Genomic DNA, 26,056 nt, shown 5'->3' on the forward strand with positions numbered 1-26,056 from the left:
GGGAATTAGCTGACTGTAATATTGGCCTTCCTGCAATGCAATGAAAAGAAAAATAATCATGGGCTATTATTAACTATGGGCTTATTACATGTAAAACACAGTATTAAGTATTTCATATCTTGTAACTCATTTATCAAATATTTATAAAATAAGTGCCCAGAATTTTTCGATGCTCTAAAATAAGGTCATGAACACAATCCTTATCCTTAACGGGTAGAATTTATAGCTACAAATAAAAACAAAGAAATAATTCTTAGCTCGTTTGGTGTTCACAACAAAAAATGCCATTATCCTAATGTTCACTGAAGAAAGTAATGCTTAGAGAAATTAAATACCTTTTTCAAGGTCAGTGTTGTTAAATGGTCAGGATTTGAACCTAGAATCTTCAGACTCTAATGATTCTGCTCTTAACTACATCATTAAATTGTTACCCTTTCTTTACATATTTGTATTATTGACTGGATACCTTATTACTCTGATCCTGTTATAAATTTTCTAACCCCCTTTCCTTTGTTTTCTTAGCACATTCATTTAACCAGCCAACATCAAATATGTGTTGGATACTATTCTACATGCTGGGGATACTAGATCCATTAAAACTATAGTGTATGGTAGACATTGAGCTAGGATTTCTCCTACTTCCTCTGTTGATCTGCCTTTATCTCCAGGACTTGTTTTGCTCCTCCTCTTACATTAAGTGGAATAAAATCTTTCTGTGTCTAAATAATATCCATTTTAGCTTGTATCAACATACCACAATTAACAGATGCTTGTGAATGAACGCTAATGCCATTTAGCAGATGCTTCTAAAAAAGAGTGCTCCCTTGGGGCGCCTGGGTGGCTCAGTCAGTTAAGCAACCCACTTCGGCTCAGGTCATGATCTCGCAAGTTCGTGGGTTTGAGCCCTGTGTCAGGCTCTGTGCTGACAGCTCAGAGCCTGAAGCCTGCTTTGGATTCTGTGTCTCCCTCTCTCTCTGCCCCTCCCCCACCCACACTCTGTCTTTCTCTCTCCCTCAAAACTAAATAGACATTAAAAAAAAAAGAGTGCTCCAAATTTGTTTTTCACCATTGGACAACAGTTCTTAACATGAGAATCTCTCTGTTTTTAATATAATTTCTTGATAAATTGGTTTCCATACAACAGCAAGTGCTTATCCCAACAAGTGTCCTCCTCAATGCCTACATGAGAATCTCTTTTAATCAATACCTGCTTTGAGTCCAGAGTCACTTCAAGTGCCAAGGGAGAGGACAAATACTTTAAGATTCTTGGAGATCATCTATTTTATCATTTCCTGCCTTTTTAGTGTTGACTCAGAGGCAGTTACTTGTTGAGTGAGCTCTCATAGAATTAAAGAGTTAGGTTTCTTAGAGATCATCCATCCTAGAGGTTTCAAAATTCGGCTGTGCATTAGGATCACTTATGAAGCTTATTAAAAAACACTCCCTTGGTTAAAGACCAATGGAACAGAATAGAGAGCCAAGAAGTCCCACACATGTATGGTCTCTTGATTTCCAAAGTAATTGGATAGGGAAAAGGTAGTCTTTGCAACAAATGGTGCTAGAACAACTGAATATCCACTTGAAACAGAAAATAAACTCCACCTTTACCTCACACCATATGCGAAAATTAATTCTCAATAGATTATGAAACTAAAAGGTGGAAGCTAAAACTAAAAGTTTTAGAAAATAACACAAGAGAAAATCTTTACAAATTTGAGGTTTAAAAAGATTTCACAGGTAGAGCACAACAAACACAAACCATATAAAAAGAAAGTAATAAACTGGACTTCATCAAAATTGAAAACATTTATTCTTTGAAAGATATTATGTTAGTTTGCTATGACTGCCATAACAAAATACCACAGACCGGTGGCTTAAAAAACAGAAGTTTATTTCCCACAGTTCTCGAGGCTAGAAGGCCAAGATCAAGGTGTCAGTAGTTTTGATTTCTTCCGAGACCTCTCTCCTTGGCTTGCAGATGGCTGCCTTCTTGCTGTGTCCTCACATGGTCTTCCCTCTGTATCCGTGCCTTCTAGGTGTCTCCACGTATGTCCAAATTTCCTCTTTTTGTACAGACACCAGTCAAATTGGAATAGGATCTACCCTAATTGTTGCATTTTAATTTAATAACTTCTTTAAAGACCCTATCTCTAAATATTGTCACATTCTGAGGCACTTGGAGTACACTTCAACATATAAATTTTGGGTGTGTTTGATTCAGCCTATAATAAACACTATTAAGAAAATTTTAAAGGGAAGACAGTGACAGGGATAAAATTTTCTAATACTTACATCTGACAAAGGATTTGTACCCAGAATATACGAAGGACTTTTAAAACTTAACAAGAAGACAATTCAATAAAAAATGGGCAAAAGATTGAAAGACACATCAGAAAAATGGATATGCAAATGGCTAACAGGCACACAAAAAGATGTTCAACATAATTAGTCATAAGAAAAACAAAAATTAAAACCACAATAAGATTCTACTACATACTTAATTAAATAGATAAAATTAGAAAGAATGACAACGCCATGTATTGGCAAGAATGTAGAGCAACTGGAATTGCCACATATTATTGGCAGGAATTGTAACTGATACAACTACTTTGGGAAACAATCTTATAGTTTTTTAAAGCTATATAGATTTTACCATACAGTGTAATAATTCTACTCCCAGGTTTTTCACCAAGTGAAATGAAAAGGTCCACACAAAGACATGCATAGAAATGTTAATGGCAATATTATTCATCACAGGCAAAAATTCAAAACAACACATATACCTATCAATGAATTAATGCGTAAATAAATTGTGGAATATCTATGTAATAGAATATTACACAGCAAAAAAAAGAACCAACTACTGATACACCTGGAAATATGAATGAACCTCAAAAACATTGTGCTGAAGGAAAGACGCCAGACACATAAGAGTTCATACTATAGAGGCACTTGGGTAGCTCAGTCGGTTGAGCATCTGACTTCGGCTCAGGGCATGATCTCTTGTGGGTTCAAGCCCTGTGTCAGGCTCTGTGCTGACAGCTCAGAGCCTGGAGCCTGCTTCAGATTCTGTGACTCCCTCTCTCTCTCTCTCTGCCCCTGCCCCACTTGCACTCTGTCTCTCCCTCTTTCTTTCAAAAAAATAAACATTAAAAAAAAAAAAAACACAGTTCATCCTATAGATGCCACATATCAAATCTAGATCAGGCAAACTCATTTGTAGTGACAAAAAGCAGATCACTGGAGGCCTGGAACTGGGAAAGGGACAACTGACCACAAAGAATCTAAGGGAAATTTTGGGAGTTATGTAAATGTTCTGTCTTGATTATGATAGGTATGTGCATGCATGTATGTTAAAACTTATCAACCTTTGCACTTTAATGGGTGCATTTTTTGTATGTTAATTAAAACTCAAAGATGTTTAGATACAATTCAAATGTATTAAATCAAAGTTTCTGGGGCATCTGGGTGGCTCAGTTGGTTAAGCACTGGACTTCAGCTCAGGTCATGATCTCAGGGTTGGTGAGATAGAACGCTGACAGCACAGAGCCTGCTTGGGATTCTCCCTCCCTCCCTCTCTCTTTGTCCCTCCCTGACTCACACTTTCTCTCTCTCTCAAAATAATAAGAAAAAAATATTTTTTTTTCTTCAAAAAAAATCAAAATTTCTAAGTAGACGGCCTAGGAATGAGGTTTTTTTTTAGAAAATCTCATCCACAGTTAATTCTGCTTCAGCCAGGGGTGGGGATGGTGATACAGTCCAGCTCTGACTCTGTGCAGGCATCCCTCTATTGCACTGTCCTCAATGCAACTCATGGTCATGCAGCTTCTGCTTGATGCCACCCTGCCTCCACCTCCACCTCCCTTCTACCCTGCCCACAGCTCACTCTCTTGTATGAGAGCCAGTTGTATTTTAGAATAGCTCTTTTTCTCACTATGGCATGCATCTCTCTCGTTTTGATGGTTGAAGTGACAAAACCCTGTGGTCCTTTGCTTTCCTCTATTGCCTCTGCTCTTGCCATTCAGGATTGCCCTAGGAATATCTAAGAAACAAGGGGTCCAACCAAAGTGAACACATAATGTCTTTGATGTTTAAATTAATGTACTGATTTAGCATATACTATTGATTCACCATTTCTTGGTACTGGGCTAGATGCTAGGGTTAGAATAAAGAATATTTATAATGATGGTCCCCATTTAGGTCCTGGCTGGACACTAGACATCTATATTTGAATGTGTGGTGTTAGAGGAAGACAAGTAGACAAAGGTGTGTGGTAGGGTTCCCTTTCTGTACATGCCCAAAATTAGGGATCCAAGCTCTTTTCATTGATGCCTCAAAAATCTTCACATGCTTTCATTGGCCCATTCCAAAGGCAACACCAACACATTCTGGAATGTAACCAATTATATAGTCTTATTAGTTCTAGTACCTATTTTTCCCCCTCTCTTCTACTATCTCCTGGATGTCCTCAATGGTCCTTGTGGGCCCTGACATGTAGCAGAGTCCAACTTATACCTGCTCCCTCCTCTTGAACCACAGTCTACCTCAGAGTCCTAGGCCCACCAGCTGGTAAGGCAAGACTAATCTAACAACTAGATTGTGAAAGAGTCAAAGTGCTTTTTATGGAGGCAGGAAAAAGTGTTCCAAGAGCATATAGCCAGAGTATTTTCATTTACAAAATATTTTTCACATATATTATCTCATTTGAACTGACCTACAACTGAAAATAATAATAGCCACCATTCATGAAGTTCCTACCATGTATAGATACTGTGCTAAGTGTCCTGTACTTTTTAAACCTCATTTGAGTCTTGAAACAATTGTAACAATGTACATACCACATCACTCTCACTTTACAGATGTGGAAACAGAGGCTGAAATAAAGCAAGTAATCTTTCCAAGGTCACACAAATAGTAACTGACAAAATTCAGATTTGAATCCAGTTATGTGTGACTTCAAAGACCACACTCCTAACTACTATTGTCATTAATGATCTTAGCTTAATAATGCCCTGTTCTAAAAAAAAAATGTTTTTACTTTTCTATCTGTATTGATCTTTAAATGTTTTTAGACGTACCTCTATCAGAATTAGTCTCCTGGTCCTGGCTTCTCTCTGCCCACTGCCCACTCTTCTCCTGGAAAGAGTGACTTTTCAGTTTGGAATTGCATCCTATGTGGCTTAGCCTCTTCTAGGATCTTCTTGGTATTGTCTGCCTAGAAAAAACACATATAGTTGACCCTTGAACATGAGTTTGAACAGCAAAGTGCACTTACACACAAATTATTTTAAATAAATACAGTACACCACTGTAAATGTATTTTATCTTCCTTATGATTTTCTTAACATTTTCTTTTACCTAGCTTATTTTATTGTAAGATATTACAATATCTTACAATATCTTATGTTTATTGTACATATAACATACAAAATATGTGTTAGCTGTTTATGTTATTGGTAAAGCTTCCAGTCAACATTAGGCTATATAAGTTTTTGAAGAGTCAAAAGTTACATGTGGATTTTCTACTGCATGGAGGGTTGGGTCCCCTAACCCCCAAACTGATCAAAAGTCAACTGTATTTTGATCTGCACTCTGGGCCATGAATAGATGTATTGGGGTATGTCTTGCTCCTATGAACCAGGCCTATAGTCTTCCAGCTCTGTCCATGACTAAGTAGATAAAGTGACTTTTTAGTTGCAATATTAATGAGACCATTTTTGCCATATGCATAAACCATATGTTCCAATCCAGGATATCTGCACCTTATGTAATTTGAAAAAGGTCAGCATCCTCTATGAAGATCAGCTACTACTTTAACTGGTAAATCTTGAAATCAAGGTAGAATCACAGAAAAGCAGTTAATTTCTTGCTCATGTAAACTCTTGTCTGTGCTTGGGAAGGTTTCCTTTAACTCAGTCATTCAGGAACCCCAGGCTGTGGAAGGCTCTGCTATCTTCAATACTTGGCTTCTAAGATCTACCTGGTAATCAGTGCCTAACTGGAAGACAGAGGAAGACAAAGAATAGCAGATCACAAGGAAGGCTTTTCTGGGACAGGCTTGACAACTGATATGCCTTGCTTCTTCCTACATTCTATTCATCACAAGTCAGGCACAACCTCATCTAACTGAGAAGGAGGATGGGAATAGCTGTATGCCCATATAGCTGTAGCTGTATGCCCATTGTGGAAGAAAAATAGATTTGATCAACAGCTCGTTTTTTTCTGCCACGTATTAAGAATGAACAAAGAAGTCCTAAAAATAAGTAAGAAAAAATTTTAAAACATCTAATAAAACATGGGCCAAAGATAAAAATGGGCATTTCACATGAAACACAAATAATGGGCAACAGATGTATCCAGAGGGGTCAGTTTCATTAGTAATCAGAGAAATGAGAATAAAACCACCATAAGATATTGTTTTATAGCCAACAGATTGGCAAGACATTAAAACTCAGATAATGCCAAGTGCTTGCCCGGATGCTTAGTGCAACAGACACTATCAGTGGCTGTCCATCTCCTTTGGCTTCCTCCAGAATCTAGCTGTGGTAGAGTGAGAGCAGTCCTGTAAGTGCTGGCATGAGACCAAGTATGGGAGTGGCATAATTTTATGTTTTAGAAATACAGATCCTGAGTCAAATAGACTTAGGCTTGAATCCAGGTTAGCTCCTTGATAATTTCTTCTCGTTGGATGAATTCTTAGCTTCTCTGAGCTTCACTTTCCTAATTTGTAAAATGCACGAACAATAGCACAATATGGAGACTAACAAACTGATGAGCACAAGTACTTAGCATAGGCCTATATGTTGTACACTCAATAAATGACCATTGTTAAGGAACAGGCTGAGACAATGATGAGAGAGCATTGTCAGAGGGATGAAGAAAGGCCTCAACAATATACACTCAAAGAAACAGTGACTGCTCAAGGCCAGAGGGAATAAAATTGGCTAAACTTTCTGATAATTGGATTTTGGAGTTGCTGAGATTATCGATTTGTTTGAGGGAAATAATTCTTAAGATGCGAAGGTTTTATAAGCCTATAGTTTCTATGACCTCATAAGCAGTCATTGATAATCATTAAAAATTTAGTTTCTAGACTATGTTGTCCTTTGCATGTTAACAATACTACCTTGTGGGTGGTATTTAATTTTTTGTTTTCACTGTTTTTTATTTTTCATTTTCCATTTATTTTTCTCTTTCTATACTGGGTGATTGTTTTTTTCCTTAAAGTTCTCATAATCACTCAATCCTTCATATCACCTGCATCAACCATTTACTATCTACCTGGGTCACAGTAGCTCAGCACCCAAGCTAAATTATGCCCTTTTGTAATCAACTAAGTCAGCCAGTCATTTCAACTGTTCCACACGAAATCAAGTTCCATATACCACAAGTTTCCATTCCCTTCTTTAACTCAGTCAATAATGTGTATTACAAAATAGATGTGAAAATACTCCACTTAAACCCTCTCAAGGGTAAATTTTGAGAGTGTTTGTAGAGTAACATATCAAGCCACATATACCTTGTGGATTCTACAGCCCCACAGAATAAATCTTCATGTATTTTAGAGTCATTGTTACCACCCACTCCTGTTTTTCTTCATGCTAAGAAAGCCTAAGTTTTTCATCCCTCTTTATAGGTCTGGTATCCATTGTTTAAAAAAAAACAAAATTCAATCCAATAAATTTGAAGATCTAATTGGCTTTATTAAGCAATCATGATCAGGTAGCATCCCATTCAGCAAAAATAATGAATGAGCTTACAGAGGTGTTTTGAGGAGTTGTGCAAAATGGAAAGTTTTTATAGGCAGGACAGCGGGGCAAGGAAGCTATTAATTAGCAAGAGAAAAGAAAAGGGTTGTTCAGGCCAGGACATCTCCTTTTGGAGGGGAAGGACATGACAGAGGTTTTTGTTTGTTGGTTGATTTGTTTGTTTATTTATCACACAGATGACCTCACTATCACAGATCAGGAAATTTCAGAGTGACTTTTAAAAGGCCACATTACTGGGGTAGGTTGAAATTGTAATTAAATCTTGGTTTGCTGTCTTGAGAGGCAAATGACTCCATCTTGAGCTGTTTTTTTTTTTTTGTTTTCTTTCTTTCTTTCTTTCTTTCTTTCTTTCTTTCTTTCTTTCTTTCATTCTTTCTTTTTTAACACCATCCTCCACTCCAAAGCTTTTTCAAGTTCTTACATCCCATAGCCATATACCCATGCCCAAACCTATACCTACTGTTCTTGGAGGTTCTTGTTTGGTACATTTAGTCATGTGGATTCATCACAACTAACACTACTGTTACTGGAATTAACTTGTTCATACTGGCCACAGTGTTCTCATTCTACATATTGTACTCAGCAAATGCCAGACCTGAACTGGTGAAGAAAATGAATTAAATTCTGATTCTGTCCCCCACACATACCCATACATTTTATCCTCTGTCATTTGATGTCCATTTTCCAAAGTTCTGGTTATCTCTTCTGCTCCTATCTCCTTTGGATACCTACTTCCATCCCGGTTGAAGATGCTTCAAACTAAATTAGCATGTTTCTTCCTTTCTATAATTACATCTTGAGGGCCAACACAAAGGTGGACATGCCACAATTTCTGCCCTATGAGAGTTTACCCTCTGGTAATGTAGACAAGATAACACACAATCAGGACCCTATGCCATAGCATTATATCGCAGAGTGTTGTGGAATAACAATAGGGGAGCAGGGAGGACTTCTCCATGATTATGATGCCCCAAATGTTTCTTGAGTGACAAATGAGCTTACAAAGAGAAGACATGTCAGTGAGAAAAGCTATGACAGCCCTTCCCTCCTCTACAATGTACCAAGTATGCACTCTCTGGGTGTTACCCTAATTCAGTGCACACTCATACTCAGGGTTTTGTCAACTAGAAACTCAGTTTCTAGGGTGTTGACAAGCTACTAAAAACAGTGAAACACATGCTAAATGGTTTTTTTAAGCTTTACAAAACATTCCAGATGAATTTCTGGTAATCCTGATAGTGATTGCCAATCAGTCCATGAATCATAAACTATTACTTGCTTCTCCTTGGCAGTGAGGATATTGCTGGGCCGGGGTTGAATCAATCTCCTCAGCCCATTTTTATAATGGTGGAGATGAGGGACTTCTGGGGTTCACTAAAATCCTAGGAGCATAATGTAAGCTGTTGAGGCTTGAGGATGTCCAAAAAATAGGCCCCTGTGAGTTCAGATGTAATTGAAAGTTAGGAATAGGGGTACAGATGGTAACTAAAATGTTAGCTTCATTGCTATTTAATTTTGGATAGGAACACATGGCTTATGTGTGGCAAAAATGGTGTACCTAAAAAGTCACCTTATGCAGCTAGTCACAGACAGAGATGGGAAATGACATGCCTAGTTCTCAGGGGCAGGATCTATCCCACTAAACCTGGCCCAGACAGCATACCAGAATGCATGCTCTTTCCAGGCAGACAGACACCAAGAAGATCCCAGTAGGGACTCAGCCACACACAAGCAATTCCAGACCAAAAAGTCACCCATCCTCCCAGGGTAAGAATGGGCAGGGAGCAGAGAGAAGCCAGGACCAGGAGACTAACTCATAAAGTTTAGTTTGTTTCCACATATTTATTTCCTTGTGATAAACATACAGCTCTTAGATAAAGGAACTATGTCTTAACCACTGTTTTATCTCCAGTGCTCTGCTCTATGCCTGATACGTAGTAGACACAAAATACTTGATTGATCAATTAATTAATTTTATAACCTAAATTGTCTAATTCTAGAAATGGCAATATTCTACTACTTACCCAATTACTTTGCCTTGACTCTGCTCTTCTTTTTTACTCCCCTTTTCCTCTCCTCTCTCTACCCAGGATTCTGAATCTATCCTTATTAGACCATTTCCCCTTTCACTCTCATATAATTTATAAACTTATTATATGCACTTTAACATTAGAACAACATGAGCCTTAGAAAGTAGTGTTAATGGAAGTCCAACAGGAAAAAATGAAATCAATTGTTGAGATGTCTTGTAGTTTGTATGTATCTCTTTGCTTCTCTCTAAAAAGAAAAGGGAGGGAGGGAGAAAAGGAGGAGAGGGAAGAGGGACGAAGAAAAGAAAAGGAGACAGAGGAGGAGAGGGAGAAAGAGGAGAGGAATGGAGGGAGAGAGAGAGAGTTATTAAAGTTGGCTCCTTGATGTGTGTGAGGGGATAGGTCCCTTGGAGAGATCAGAATACTATTGCACTAATAAGAGAAATAGCACAGAGTAGTGTTTACATGTGGGACCATACTGCCTGGGTTTAAATTCTGAGTCTGCCACATACCAATTATGACCTCGACAATTTTCTTAAACTTTCTGTGCCTCAGTTTCCTAACCTTTAAAACAGAGGTGATAAAATACTTCACAGGGTTGTAGTGAAGAGTAAATGTATGTAAAATGTTTAGATCATAATAATACATAATAAGCACTATATAGGTGGTAGCTGTCACGATTACTCTGGGAGGTTCCTAGTAAGTTTAGAGAACAACTGAATAAAAAATCTGGATATGAAACTAGATGTAGCATGTACTAGAGGTCATTTCAAAGAGGGACAAGATGTTCTAGGATGGTGAATACTTGACATCTAAGCTAACACTACCCTTGACCTGTGCTTATGACAGGAATTTCATATCAACCATGAATTCATTTGCTCTGAGCCTGGACGTAGTTTCAGAATTTTTCTCCAAATATCATACCACACAGTCACTCCTAGTCAATTACAGCCAGAAAATAAGGTGAAGCCTATTTGCTAGCCCTATTAGAGGCCCAGTATAAAGTTAGTCACCAGGAAGGTGGCCATGATATAAGTTTGGGCTGGGTCTCTTGGAGGACCGGTACAGACAAAATGAGCCACCTGGTGGAGGGGCCTTTAACCTAACCCCACTGAAGTTCCTTCTACTGATGAGAAGTCAAATCATATTTCAGAGCAAATAACAAAAGAAACTTCCATAATGACAACATGACAGTGAGACCAAGACCCAAGTGCCTATTCACATGTATGTGAAAAGAAGAAACAGAGAAAGTGTCTCATAGGCTAAGTCACTTGCTTACTTTGTTCATTTTGATATGCTTGGGCCATACCCTCAGTGTTTTCCTTTCAACAATTTTACTTCTCCTCACTAAACTCATATTTGGTCCTCTCAGAAGTGTGTATTTGGAAAGAAACGGACCCAGAATGGTGACTGAGACCGGCATTAGTCAGAGAATGATACTGATGTTCATTGTAATTACTTGAGCAGACTAAGCTGGGAGCACTGGTAACTGAACCTCTTTTTTCAGGAATTAAGGAATCAAGATTCCTTTTTCCAAGTTGGACAGTTTTATGTATTAAAGTGTTTGTGTGCGTATGTCTCCTACATCTAGACCATCATGACAGAAAAAACACATACTGTAACTAAGCCCTAGACCCAAAGGCAAAAGTCCATCTTCCTGAAGACTTAATGAAACTCTTTTCCAAAACCTTCACTTAATTCCTATGTCTGGGGTAAATTTTGTATATGGAGGCATTGACACTGGAGGGGGAACCAGACCTTAGAATTGGACAGGGAATGAGCAGTATTTTTTCCTTACATGTTGAAATGGGCATATCAGTCTTGCTTACTTTCAGCCCTACATATGCTATATCTCCTGATAACTCATTTGAATCCATGCCCATCAGATACCACTATGGGATTCCCCAAAGTTGTTGGAGATGAGGATTCTGCCTTCAGTAGCATCAATTCTGGTAGCTTCCAATCCCCAGCTCACCTGGTAGATCAACATTTGCAAGTGGACACCTCTAGAGGGAGCTAACTTTACTGGCTTCATTTATAATATAATGGGCAAGGAATTGTAAAATATGGGATTTTTTCAGTGTCTCCAGAATTTGAAGACTTTCAGGGGACCCTATAATTATGCCAGAGGGCAGTCATGTGGTAAGGCATAGAATCCATGAAGGAGAAGGAGAAAGAGAAGGAGGAGGAAAAGGAGGAGGAGGAAGAGAAGGCTACTTGCAAAGAATAGAGATTTGTAAGTTCCTAAAAGGCATTTCAAAGGGATACTGTTTTCCTCCCCAAATTTCTGTGATTCTTACTTTAATATATCTTATTCCACCTCGATAAAACATTAGCAGTCAATGGTGGCAGAAAAGGGAGACTGTATGAAGAGCAACGAAGAGATGTAGTCTGACTGGAACTTCATACTTTACCAAATGTATAAGGTATTTTCAACCTAACGTTCATGTTTCCGATGAGATGCAGGCACTTGGGCTTGTGGGCTCTAACCAATGTAAAGCTGGGAAACAGCTGTGTGGAATCGGCAACTCCTAGATATGTTAAGACTTGGCTGATTCCCCACAACATCTCAAAGTTTCTGCATAATACTCAGCTAAACAGAACAGCAAATAATGAGCACTGATACAACCAGACAGAAAACGTATAGCTTCAGGCTGCCAGCGGACAGACAACCTGCAATTCTCTGCAGGTAAATGGGGCTTCTGAATTAGAGTCTGGAAAGGAGAGAAATAGGAGGGGATTCTGCTAGCCTGCTGCAGCCCTGAGCTCCCAGAGGCATCCAGTTGATACTATACAGCAATGCCAGGAAGAGTGGTTGGGGATGGCAGAGAGGATGCCCAGGACCTAGACCCCCAGTGAAAGGAACCGAGCTCTGTTATACAATTTCCAAGGCAACATAGACACTGGGTCTCAGTCATAATAGAAAATAACTTCCTTTGGTAGTCCCCAAACACTTCCACCTCCAACTACAAAGGGCTTATCAGGCTGAGGATGAGGGGCTCAGCCTATGCTAAAAAGGAGTCTCTTGTGTTCTAATTAGTGACCTGAACAGGCTTAAAGGATGAGTGGGATCAAGGAATTAAAAAAAAAAAGAGTGGCTAAGAGACTGTATTTCACTTGCGGTCACCCTAAGGCCAGAGAACATATTAGAAAAAAAAAATTGGAACCAAAGTAGATCCAAAATGGTATGTCTCAGAGAAATATTATCCTTGTGAAAACTGCAGTGACCTCTAAAGAGAAAGTGAAAACCGTGTAAAGTAATAAAACGCTTAGCTGAGACCCTTTTGGAGTCATACCTGGATCACAGCCACAGCCTCCCCACCTAGCGTTCTTGCATCTAGTCACTCTTTCCCAGTCCATCTTGCATAATGGCATGAGACATTCATCTTCCCAGAACTTTCCTTCCATCATGTTATCATCCCCTGCTCAGAAAAAGGTCAAGGCATCTTTGCTGCAACTCCCAGAAAGTCAGCTTCATGTATCTAACTGTCCTCACTCGTAACCATAGAAGTCGGCATATTCACTTACTCTTGGACCAACAAGCCATGAGGAAGCCCAGCAAGAGAAGAAAGGACATGTGCTTCAGTGCCCAACGGACTCGCTTTTGATGTCAGTTCCTGTGCTTGACCAGTGGCAGAACTCATTCATGTTATTTGATTTTCTCAGCCCCATCTGTAACACAAGGATAATACCAAACCTCATAGCAGTTGTCATGACAAAATGGCAAACTGTGTCTAAAGTACTCAGTATTACAGAGCCTGCAACCCACTGCAAATTCATAGGTAATACTTTTTGCTTATTAATCATTTCCTGTTTTCCAAATTTTCTGTGATATTATCTTAATATTTAAAAATATATAATAAAGAAAGAAGTATAGTATATCACCTTATCAAAACTAGGGAACAATGTCTTAGATGATGAGGGAGAACAGAACCTGGAGAAATTTTGAGGGAGGGTAGCAGCTATATTTGCTGCTTGGTCTACTTCTGTTTGCAAATTCACAAGTTCCTCCTAAGTGTCATCTGCATTTTCCTTGACATCCTAAGCTGTTCTGTGACTTCAAATGACAACAGTAATAGTAGCTCTATAGAAGAGCTCAAATAGAAGACACAAGCATCAACAGACACAGAAACCCTCCCTACAGAAAGTTCCAGCATTTAAATGTCACTGTGTTAGATCCATAGTCCTTGCTTATACAGTTCATGTTTTCTTCAACCTGTTCTACAATGAGAAAAGGCTGACAGTACACAGCTGGTTTTGTACCTTCTAAGTTGTTCATCAGAAAACATATTTTACATGACCACAGCTAAGAGCCTTTTTGTGAAGATAGCAGGTGAGCTGTGCACAAGGCTGTTTCGGGAACATACACATGCCAAGTGTGCTATTCTGTGTTCTTACATTCTTTTTCCCCTAGGAGCTGAACTCCCATTTGGCTGTTCTAGTTCCTCCAAGGAACTAAGGTAAGTTTCCATCTTCAAAAAAGTAATTAAAAAAGGAAATGAAGTTGAAAAGAAGATTATATGGTGGTCATCATCTTGCTGCCCAAATTCAAATATTCACTAACCTTCAGGGCATAAAAGACAGGGAAAAAATCTTCAAGGCATAATAAACACAGAAATGATAACATCTAAGGAACAGACAATAAAGGGAGCAAATTTACGATCAGAACAAGAAATTATATTAAGAAAACAGAAGGTGGCTTATAAGTGGAAATGGTAGATTTGTTCTACTAAAAAAAAAAAACCTAGTATATTTTCGAAGCAATAGGAGAACAAAAAAATTTTAAAAATAAGTTTTTGTTAATATACTTTTTCAGAAGCAGAGCACCAAATCCAAAAAGAACTCTACCCTTTTTTAATTTATTTTTTTTAATTGAAGTATAATTAACATACAATGTGATGTTAGTTTCAGGTGTACAACATTTGATTTGACAATTCTATATATTACTCAATGCTTACCATGATAAGTGTAGTTACCATCTGTCACCACACAGCCTTATTACAATATTTTTGACTATACTCCCTATGCCATACTTATCATCTATGTGATTTAGTCATTTTATTATGGGAATTTTGTACCTATTCCCTTTATTTCACCCATCCCCTCACCTACCTCCCTTCAGGCAACCACCAGTTTGTTCTCTGTATTTGTCTGATTTTTTCATATTAGTTTGGAAGAACTCTACTTTTAATCTCTTATATGACACAGAAAAACGAACAGTTGCCACAAAGGAATCAAGAATACAATAATTCACTAAAGTGAACATTTCAGGAGGGAAAAGAGGAAACTTGCACCATGAGGAAACCCAATGTCTGCTTACACGGCTGAAAAGGGGTATCCAAATGGCAAGGGGGAAATGAAAAACAACCTCATTCAACTTTGTACTCACCTTTTTTTGTATGTCACAAACTGATCCAATCAGGAAAAAAAGACTATGGGTGTTTCTGAGTGCAGTTTCCACTGCATTATGCACACAGGGTTGTTTTAAACCAACGCTGTGTGGAGCTATTGCCCTAACAGAGTTTGGTGGCCAAGGCCAGAAACCCTGGTGTGACAAAGACTGGGGAGGAAAAAAAGATTCAGAACATAGACAGAGAATTAAAGACAGACTCTGAGAGGTTCAAAATTTTAAAAAGAAATAGCTTCAGTAATCTGAATCATTAGTTTCCTGAAGCTTAAGAGAAGAGGCTTTTAGTAAGTTTCCAAATAAACTTTATAGACCCAAATTAAATAGGCTGTTATTGGAGCCTTGGGAAAGATTCAGAATATCCTAACCTCTCACCGTAGTTCTGCCAACACTTTTTATTTACCTCTTGCTGCTTCTTCAATGCCTCAGGTTTCTCATATCCCCATACTAAGCACTCCTGACCCTCTTCTCTCAGACAAGAAGTGCATCCATTCTTCTAAATACTCATTTTATGTTATGGTTGTTGCATATTGTTTCCTCTCCAATAAATTTTTGCTTTTTCCAAGTCACAAAGGCAGGCTCCTATGTTTGCTTCGAGAAGCTTTATAATTTTAGCTTTTACATTTCATGATCCATCTTGAATTAATTTATGTGTAGAGTGAGAGGTAGGGGTTGATGTTACTTTTTTCCATGTGTTTAGCCCAGTTGTTCAAGCACCACTTGTTGAAAAGATTTTCCTCTCCCCATTGTATTGCCTTGGCACATTTGTTGAAAATCAGTTGACCGTATATGTGCGGTTTAATTTCTGGATTCTATTTTGTTTTGATGTATTTTTCAGTTTTTAAGCCAGCACCACCCTGCTTTGATTATCATAAAATTTCTGGTAATCAACTTTCACATTTCATAGATATCATGATACAGAAGCCTAGGACTTAAGTCCTAAGGCTGACTTTGGCATTATCTAGCTGTGAAATTTTGTACAAGTCATCTGATTTCTCCATGACTTAATTTATTCACCTATAAAATAAGAGGTCGTAGATCAGAGCTGCAAATTAAAATACTTGGCAGATAATTTCAATTAATTAATCTGGAAGTTTCAACACAAATAAGGAGTGGTGGGCAATGTGCCAAAGTTCATGTCCAATCTAAAGAGGAAAGTTACCACACAATTCTAGGTTGCAGGAATGTAAGTTTGCTGTTGCCAAATCTTCTGATTTTTCCAGAGAAGCCAGAAACCTGTATTTTTATGTGAAATCTTCTGACTTTTAAAGCACCATGCAGGCCAAATAAAACACAGATGCTCAGCCCATGAGCTGCCAGTTTGAGACCCATGAACCAACAAATCTCTCAGAATGTTAATTCTTCTTTTATAGAGTTATTGTGAAGAATAAATGAGGTAACATATGAAAATGCCTAGTACAATGCCCAGTACATAATAAGTATTTAGTATAAATTCTTTATTTTCTTCCTGATTAAACATTCCATAAGTTGTACCCCAAATTTCTATCACTAAGCATGTTCTTTTTTTTTAAGTTTATTTATTTATTTTGAGAGACACAAAGACAGTGCAAGTTGGGGAGGGCAGAGAGAGGAAGACAGAGAATCCTAAGAAGGCTCTGTACTCTCAGTGTGGAGCCTGATGTGGGACTCAAACTCATGAAACCATGAGATCATGACCTAAGTTGAAACCAAGCATCGGATGCTTAACCAACTGAGCCATCCAGGCACCCCACTAGCCTGCTCTTCTTATTAGCTGAGAGGTATTTCCAACTATTAGCACCTTCATCATTTAGTTCACAATCTATCCTACATTAGAAACTTCTGGTTCCCCCTCTGGAACCTTCCTCCATGTTTTACTGTGCCCACATAGGCTGACCTATGTGAACTTCATGAACAGGCATTTTATGGTCAGTGGCCAATGGAGACATCAACAAAAGATTCAAGGGTTGGAGGAGAGTGAGGTTGGAGTGCATAACCCCCCAGCACCCTACCTGTTGAATCATCAGGGATGACTATAGCCTGAAGCCATAGTTCTCTTCAGCCTGCTCTCTCCATACTGCCCACCACCATTCTTGCAATCTACTATTTTCTCCTGCTGACCTTTCAAGACAAGAAGTGGTTAATAGATCTCATGTTCTTTAAACTCTGTCCACTCAAAGTCATTCAATTTGAGTGCACTATGTCATCTTGTTCATAGATGTTGTCTAATATGCCAACCTCCCACTCCAAACAGAATTCCCTCCTTTGTCCCCTTTCTCAATCAACATTGCCACTATCTTGCCAATTAACCAGCCTTAAGATGATGCTCCTCTCATGGCACCCCTATACCTTATTTATCCCTATGGATGAGCCAGGAAAAAAGGCAAGAAATGACACTCAACAAAAACTAGTGGAATTGGTTACATTCAAGGATGAGTTGGCCACATTTTCTAGGACTGGAGTTTCTAATGAAATAACATTAACTGCTTTTGAGGCTGCAGTTTCTTTTCTTTATTTAACCAGGCCAAAAGGGTGAAGGCTCAGAGCTGTTCTGTGTAACCCTTTTTTCTCTCCTTTGTGAATATTTTTTCATTCATGCCTAGAGCCACCAGCACTTTTTCCCTGGCACTGGGTATGCTCTGAATTGGTCTTTCCATACTATCGGTGTAAGACCTCCTATTCATGCTGAACTTAATACACATAGAAGCTGTTTGGTCTGCTTTGGATCTAAGCTATACATAGGCTGCTTCTGTGCCTTACAAAGTTTTCATGTGGTTCCTCCTAGCTTATTTTGCACTGGAATTCCAAGCTGAAGTCTCTGCTAATAGCAGTATTACTCTGCTTGTTCTTACTTGCTTTTCTTGTATCTTATTTAGTGGCCTCAGAAGCAGGAGACTTGGATGGATTAAGGCAGAATTTATGGACTTCTTATTATACTAGCATAAAATTCCAACCCAACCTATAATCAATACAAAATACTTGACATCGATTTTTACTCATGCCGATTCTTCATCACCAGTGTTCACTCTATCACATGCCCTTTGTTTCAAAATGCCATTTGTATCTGCATTCCATTCTGCATTCTTGCCTCCATCCCATTTGTCTTCATCCCTGACCCATCATGCCAATCCAATTACAAGAACCTCTGCCCTTTCATGTCCATTTTGCCCCCCTCTGCCAGATTGACCTTTCCTGTAGAATATTTCCACCATGACTCTTTATTACATATTACTTAAAATATAAATTCCATGGCACAGGCTTTAATGTTGCCCATAATATTCACAGCCAATTTCAACTGTCCTGAAGATAAGGGTGAGAGAGAGCAATCTTCTCAGTGATTCTTCTACTTACCATGCTTGTTTCTACCTCCAAGCTGTTCCCTTGCCTGATATGCCATATCATCTTCCTTCTTCCTATAACCAAGCCCTGTTAGGTCATATCCTACTTTCCCAATTAATCCTTTCCTTCTAAATTTAATCAATAGTTAATTCTTCCTATGAACTCACATGAGAAGTTTAGCCTTTTCTATACAACATAACCAGTAAACACACATTATCTCATGTCATTTTCTAACTGCTTTAAGTATATTTGCATTAAATATATTGCTTAGTGTTAATGCTGGGGTTTTAAAAGGTATCATGATTAGGGGACATAGGAGATGTTCCCATTTTACTCTTGGTCCAGACATTTGTTCCTCTTCCTCAGGACTCTAAAAAATATATTGCTAACAAGGATGATAACAAATAGATACACATCTTATTTATAGCTGGGCTTGGTTCCTTATACCAAATGTAAACCCATCTAGTAATTGGGCCTTGGCTTGAAACTTAAACCTAAGAGGAAGGCTTCTGAAGAGGAAGCTCTTCTAAAGCCAAATTTACTAATAGCTTTCCAAGACTGAGTCAATGAGAGTTTCACATGCATATAAGAGAAGGGAGAGAGAGAGAAAGAGAGAGAGAATACCAAGCATTCTATCACACAGACTTAACTTTAACTTCTGCTACATGTAAATCAAGAGAATGAGAGAGTCACACTTACAAGTTCATGGATTTTTAACCTATGCTGAGGCAGTGACAGCACCCATTATTAAATAAAGCCCAATCAGAATCCTAAATTCTGATCGAATCAGATTAGTATTTACAATAATAGTTAAAAGCCTTAGATTTAGAGTCAGACTGTATGGGTTTGAACCCCAGCTAACCACTCTGACCTAAAGCAAGATATTTTAACTTCACTGTGCTACAGTATTCTCATCTGCAAAATCACAACAGCAACTGTACCTTCCTTACAGGATAATTTTGAGAAAAGATCTGCAGTGAGATTTGAACAGTGTTTACCACTGTTATGGAGGATAGAAGAGGAGAAGAAGGAAAGAAATGTACACATGCCCCCCCCCACACACACACCAAGGGTCACATTGCAATAGTGCTAAGCAATGTGCAACATGTTGCCAAATTCAGAGTCAGCTCTGAATGTATGCTTGGTTATTGAGATGTTTGACAGTACCAGATATCCTGCTGTTCCTTTAATTGACAAGGAGACCAGATCTGGAAAGGATGTGGAGAAAAAACCAAATAACTTGATAACTCAACTAAAAGATTCAAGAAATGAGGGGCAGTACCTATTAACTGTTTCAGGGTCCCCTCTCTAGTTTCTGGAGGGCACAGGACTTACTCTGATTAATATGTCTGAAATACCATTTTAAATCCTTGTTTATCCCCTTGAGATATCAACTTATTTCTGTAAAATAATTTCTCTCCCAGAGTCACTGGGAGAAAATAAATAAATATCATATTAGATTCTTCAATAGCTACGGCCTGCAAATTGAAGTCAATAGGAATCAAGAGGTTGGTTACCTTCTTTTTTTTTAATGTTTATTTATTATAGAGAGACAGAGAGACACAAAGTGTGATCAGGGGAGGGGTAGAGAGAGGGGGAGACACAGAATCTGAAGCAGGCTCCAGGCTCTGAGCTGTCAGCACAGAGCCCGACGCAGGGCTCGAACTCACAAACTGTGCAATCATGACCTGAGCTGAAGTCGGTCACCCAACCAACTGAGCCACTCAGGTGCCCCAAGAGGTTGGTTACCTTCTGATCAAGACCAGCCTCATAGGTAAGCAGATTGGTGCTCCCTAATACTTATTTAAAACTATCTGAGAATATCCAACTTGTCCCAGGCTTCCATCTCACTACCTTCCTAGTTTCTACTTAAAATCTCAGTTGTGCCTTCCTACTAATTTTATTCATAAATTCAATTTTTCATTCATTCACTTATTCATTTTAAACACTGAATACCAACTAAAACACACACGTACACGCACACACACAAACACAAACACACACACATGTACAAAATAACTGTGACTCCTGTACAAGGCTTAAAGAAGTTTAGAGATGAAAAAAAAGATGCCCCTGCCCTTAAGAAGCAAAGATATTAGAAATATTACTGGAAAGATAATAAGTGTTTCTGTCTTATAGGATATTGTGATGATTAAATGAGATAATGAATATAAAGTCATTTCACAATTCCTGGCACATAATAAATATTTCTTGTAATTACTGTCATCAGTATAAATAGAGCTGTAAGGGTTTAGAGAACTTTGAGCCCAAGTGGTTCTCAAACTTTTGCATGCATCAGAATTACTGGAGGGCTGGAAAAAACCTCAAATGCTGGGCCCCACCTCCAGAGTTTCTGATTCAGTAGATCTGTGGTGAGTCTTGAGAATTTGCATTTCTAACAAATTCTCAGATGATGTTAATACTGCTGATCTTGGGTCACACTTTGAGAACCCAGCTGTATTCCAGCCTCTTCATTTTACAAACGAGGAATGAAGCATTAAAAGAGTTAACTGATTAGACCAAACACTCATCAATAATTAGCTCTTCTGACCCCACCTGTCATTACTCTGTTGCCCCTCTCTGATAACTGCATACATACCTTATCAGAGGTTTTCATTTTATTAGCCTTAAAGAAAGCAGTATTATAGGTTCTACAGGTGTCATACATGTTTGTGCATGAATGGGTGAGAGTAGGGGAGATAACTGTGGACAGGGAGCTATACAGGTTAAGTTTGAATACCACTTGTATTAGTTACCTGTTGCTGGGTAACAAGTTCTACTCTCTGCACACATTTTTTTTTAATTTTTAAGTCATACTCCCCCAAAAGGAAGAAGGCCCTGGGCTGTGGGATGTAGAAGTCTTGAACCTATGAACTCAAACACTAAACATTTATTATCTCAGTTTCTGTGCATCAGGAATTCGGGCATGGCTTACCTAGATAGTTTTCTTCAACGTCTCTCATAATGCTATAGTGGTCCCATCTGAGGTGGTGCAAAAGGCTGAGGTCTCATCTGAAGACTTGCCTAGGCAAGGATCTGATTTCAAGGATCTGATTACATGGTTTTCAGTAAGATTTATTTACCCGGGGTTTGGGGATAAGGGCTTCAGTTCCTCACTACCTCTTGGCCAGAGACCTTCTTCAGTTCTTTGCCATGTGGGCCCCTCAAATAGTTTAGCTTGCTTCATCAAAGCCAGGGAGATAGAGGTAGACAGACTGTGTTGATCAGACAGAAGTCATAATCGTTGCAGACGTGATTATGAAGGTGACATCCCATCACTTTTGCCCTATTCTATTGGTTATAAGCAACTCTGTGTATTCAGCCCACTTTCAAGGCAAGAGAATTACACAAGGGTATGAATACCAGCAGTGGAGATAATTAAGGGCCATGTCCAAAGCTACCTGCCACACCACTCAGGTAAACCAAATTCCTCATTTCACAGATGATGCTCAGACACTACAGGTGGCTTAAAAAAGATCATGTGAAACAAGGGCCCTGAATGATACATTGGATCAGATGGACTTGACAGATATATTTAAAACTCTGCATCCCAAAGCAACGGAATATACTTTCTTCTCGAGGGCACATGGAACATTCTCCAAGATAGATCACATACTGGGTCACAAAACAGCCCTTAATAAGTATAAAAGAATTGAAATCATACCATGTACACTTTCAGATTACAATGCTATGAAACTTGAAATCAACCACAGGAAAAATTCTAGAAAACCTCCAAAAGCATGGAGGTTAAAGAACATCCTTTTAAAGAATGAATGGGTCAACCAGGCAATTAGAGAAGAAATTAAAAAATATATGGAAACAAATGAAAATGAAAATACAACAATCCAAAAGCTTTGGGATGCAGCGAAGGCAGTCCTGAGAGGAAAATACATTGCAATCAGGCCTATCTCAAGAAACAAGAAAAATCCCAAATACAAAATCTAATAGCGCACCTAAAGGAAATAGAAGCAGAAGAGCAAAGACACCCCAAACCCAGCAGAAGAAAATAAATAATAAAGATCAAAGCAGAAATAAACAATATAGAATCTAAACAGAACAAAACAAAACAGTAGAGCAGATCAATGAAACCAACAGTTGGTTTTTTGAAAAAATAAACAAAATTGATAAACCTCTAGCCAGGCTTCTCAAAAAGAAAAGGGAGTTGACCCAAATAGATAAAATCATGAATTAAAATGGAATTATTATAACCAATCCCTCAGAAATACAAGCAATTATCAAGGAATACTATGAAAAATTATATGACAACAAACTGGACAACCTGGAAGAAATGGACAAATTCCTAAACACCCACACACTTCCAAAACTCAAACAGGAAGAAATAGAAAATTTGAACAGATCCATAACCAGCAAAGAAATTGAATCAGTTATCAAAAATCTCTCAACAAATTAGAGTCCAGGACCAGATGGCTTCCCTGGGGAATTCTACATTTAAAGCAGAGATAATACCTATCCTTAAGCTGTTCCAAAAAATAGAAAGGGAAGGAAAACTTCCAGACACATTCTATGAAGCCAGAATTACTTTGATTCCCAAACCAGATAGATACCCAGCGAAAAAAGAGAACTACAGGCCAATATCCCTGATGAATATGGATACAAAAATTCTCAACAAGATACTAGCAAATCAAATTCAACAGCATATAAAAAGAATTATTCACCATGATCAAGTAGGATTCATTCCTGGGTTGCAGGGCTGGTTCAATATTCACAAATCAATCAATGTGATACATCACATTAATAAAAGAAAAGATAACAACCATATGATCCTGTCAATCGATGCAGAAAAAGCATTTGACAAAATTCAGCATCTTTTCTTAATAAAAACGCTCGAGAAAGTTGGGATAGAAGGAACATACTTAAACATCATAAAAGCCATTTATGAAAAGCCCACAGCTAATATCATCCTCAATGGGGAAAAACTGAGAGCTTTCCCCCTGAGATCAGGAACACCACAGGGATGTCCACTCTCACCGCTGTTGTTTAGCATGGTGTTGGAAGTGCTACCATCAGCAATCAGACAACAAAAGGAAATCAAAGGCATCAAAATTGGCAAACATGAAGTCAAGCTTTCACTTTTTGTAGATGACATGACACTGTACATGGAACACCCAATAGACTCCACCAAAAGTCTGCTAGAACTGATAAATGAATTCAGCAAAATTGCAGGATACAAAATTAATGAACAAAAATCAGTTGCATTTTTATACACCAAAAAATGAAGCGACAGAAAGACAAATAAAGAAACTGATCCCATTCACAATTGCCACAAGAATTATAAAATACCTAGGAATAAACCTAACCAAAGATGTAAAAGATCTGTATGCTGAAAACTATAGAAAGCTTATGAAGGAAACTGAAGAAGATACAAAGAAATGGAAAAACATTCCGTGCTCATGGATTGGAAGAATATTGTTAAAATGTCAGTACTACCCAAAGCAATCTACACATTCCATGCAATCCCAATTAAAATTGCAACAGCATTCGTCTTGAAGCTAGAACAAGCAATCCTAAAATTAGTATGGACCCACAAAAGACCCCGAATAGCCAAAGTAATATTGAACACGAAGACCAAAGGAAGAGGCATCACAATCCCAGACTTTAGCCTCTACTACAAAGCTGTAATTATCAAGACAGTACAGTATTGGCACAAAAACAGACACATAGACCAATGGAATAGAATAGAAAGCCCAGAACTAGACCCACAAAAGTATGGCCAACTAATCTTTGACAAAGCAGGAAAGAATATCCAATGGAAAAAAGACAGTCTCTTTAACAAATGGTACTGGGAGAACTGGACAGCAACATGCAGAAGGATGAAACTAGACCACTTTCTTACACCATTCACAAAAACAAACTCAAAATGGATAAAGGACCTGAATGTGAGACAGGAAACCATCAAAACCCTAGAGGAGAAAGCAGGAAAAAACCTCTCTGACCTCAGCCGCAGCAATTTATTACTTGACACATCTCCAAAGGCAAGGGAATTAAAATCAAAAGTGAACTTTTGGGACCTCATCAAGATAAAAATCTTCTGCACTGCAAAGGAAACAATCAACAAAACTAAAAGGCAAGTGACAGAATAGGAAAAGATATTTGCAAATGACATATCGGATAAAGGGTTAGTATACAACATCTATAAAGAACTCACCAAACTCCACATCCAAAAAACAAATTATCCAGTGAAGAAATGGGCAGAAAACATGAATAGACACTTCTCTAAAGAAGACATCCAGATGGCCAACAGACACATGAAAAGATGCTCAATGTCACTCCTCATCAGGGAAATACAAATCAAAATCACACTCAGATACCACCTCATGCCAGTGAGAGCGGCTAAAATGAACAAATCAGGAGACTATAGATGCTGGAGAGGATGTGGAGAAATGGGAACCCTCTTGCACTGTTCATGGGAATGCAAACTGGTGCAGCCTCTCTGGAAAACAGTGTGGAGGTTCCTCAAAAAATTAAAAATAGATCTACCCTATGACCCAGCAATAGCTCTGCTAGGAATTTACCCAAGGGATACAGGAGTGCTGATGCATAGGGGCACTTGTACCCCAATGTTTACAGCAGCACTCTCAACAATAGCCAAATTATGGAAAGAGCCTACATGTCCATCAACTGACGAATGGATAAAGAAGATGTGGTTTATATATACAATGGAATATTAGTTGGCAATGAGAAAGAATGAAATATGGCCATTTGTAGCAACGTGGATGAACTGGAGAGTATTATGCTAAGTGAAATAAGTTAGGCAGAGAAAGACAGATACCATATGTTTTCACTCATAGGTGGATCTTGAGAAACTTAACAGAAGACCATGGGGGAGGGGAAGGAGGAAAAAAGTTACAGAGAGGGAAGGAGCTAAACCATAAGAGACTCTTAAATACTGAGAACAAACTGAGGTTTGATGGGGGGTGGGGGAGAGGGGAAAGTAGGTGACGGGCATTGAGGAGGGCACCTGTTGGGATGAGCATAGGGTGTTGTATGGAAACCAATTAGACAATAAATTATAATAATAATAATAAAAAGATCATGTAGCCAGTCTACATCCCCAAGTAGAACCCTAGTGCTTTTTCTTTTATACACTATGAAATTCTCTCCATTACCCCTATTGCAGACATCACAAACAATACATCAATTAAAAGCAAAAGAACAAAAAGTAGTGGTAGAATAAGGACTTATGAGTTTATCAGACCACAACTATAATTCAAATAGAATTTGGAAGTCATGTCTATAATCAAGAACCCAAGAGATAAAATATAATATAATAGTTCCAACAAGCATTTATTTGATGCTTTCTTCAAATAACACAAAGATTAGCATTTCCTTTTGGATCTCATCCATGCAGTCCAGGAGGCAATTCCCCTATGCTATCAGCAAGAGAATGTATGTCTCCTCTTAACCCTGTGACGCTCTCATATCCTTCAAAACTAAATGTACCTTATAAATCTATATTATAGACTTCATCAAGGGATACTTATTCTCCAAGCAGCTGACTAGGAAGAGCTAAA

At 38.3% G+C, this 26,056-nt stretch overlaps 1 long non-coding RNA gene across 1 annotated transcript in view; it reads right to left on the reverse strand.

The window, feature by feature from the left end:
• Window positions 1-3,670: 3,670 nt before the first annotated feature.
• LOC125146638 (uncharacterized) overlaps window positions 3,671-26,056 on the reverse strand; it is a 198,739-nt gene continuing 176,353 nt past the window's right edge. The window contains exons 3-4 of the long non-coding RNA XR_007144829.1: window positions 5,079-5,215; window positions 3,671-4,388 (exon numbers count right to left, since the gene is read on the reverse strand). This is a non-coding gene — a long non-coding RNA (uncharacterized LOC125146638). The remainder of the gene's footprint in view (window positions 4,389-5,078; window positions 5,216-26,056) is intronic.

This window comes from Prionailurus viverrinus, chromosome D1 (genome assembly GCF_022837055.1).
Source record: "Prionailurus viverrinus isolate Anna chromosome D1, UM_Priviv_1.0, whole genome shotgun sequence".
Taxonomy (NCBI): Eukaryota; Metazoa; Chordata; class Mammalia; order Carnivora; family Felidae; genus Prionailurus; species Prionailurus viverrinus.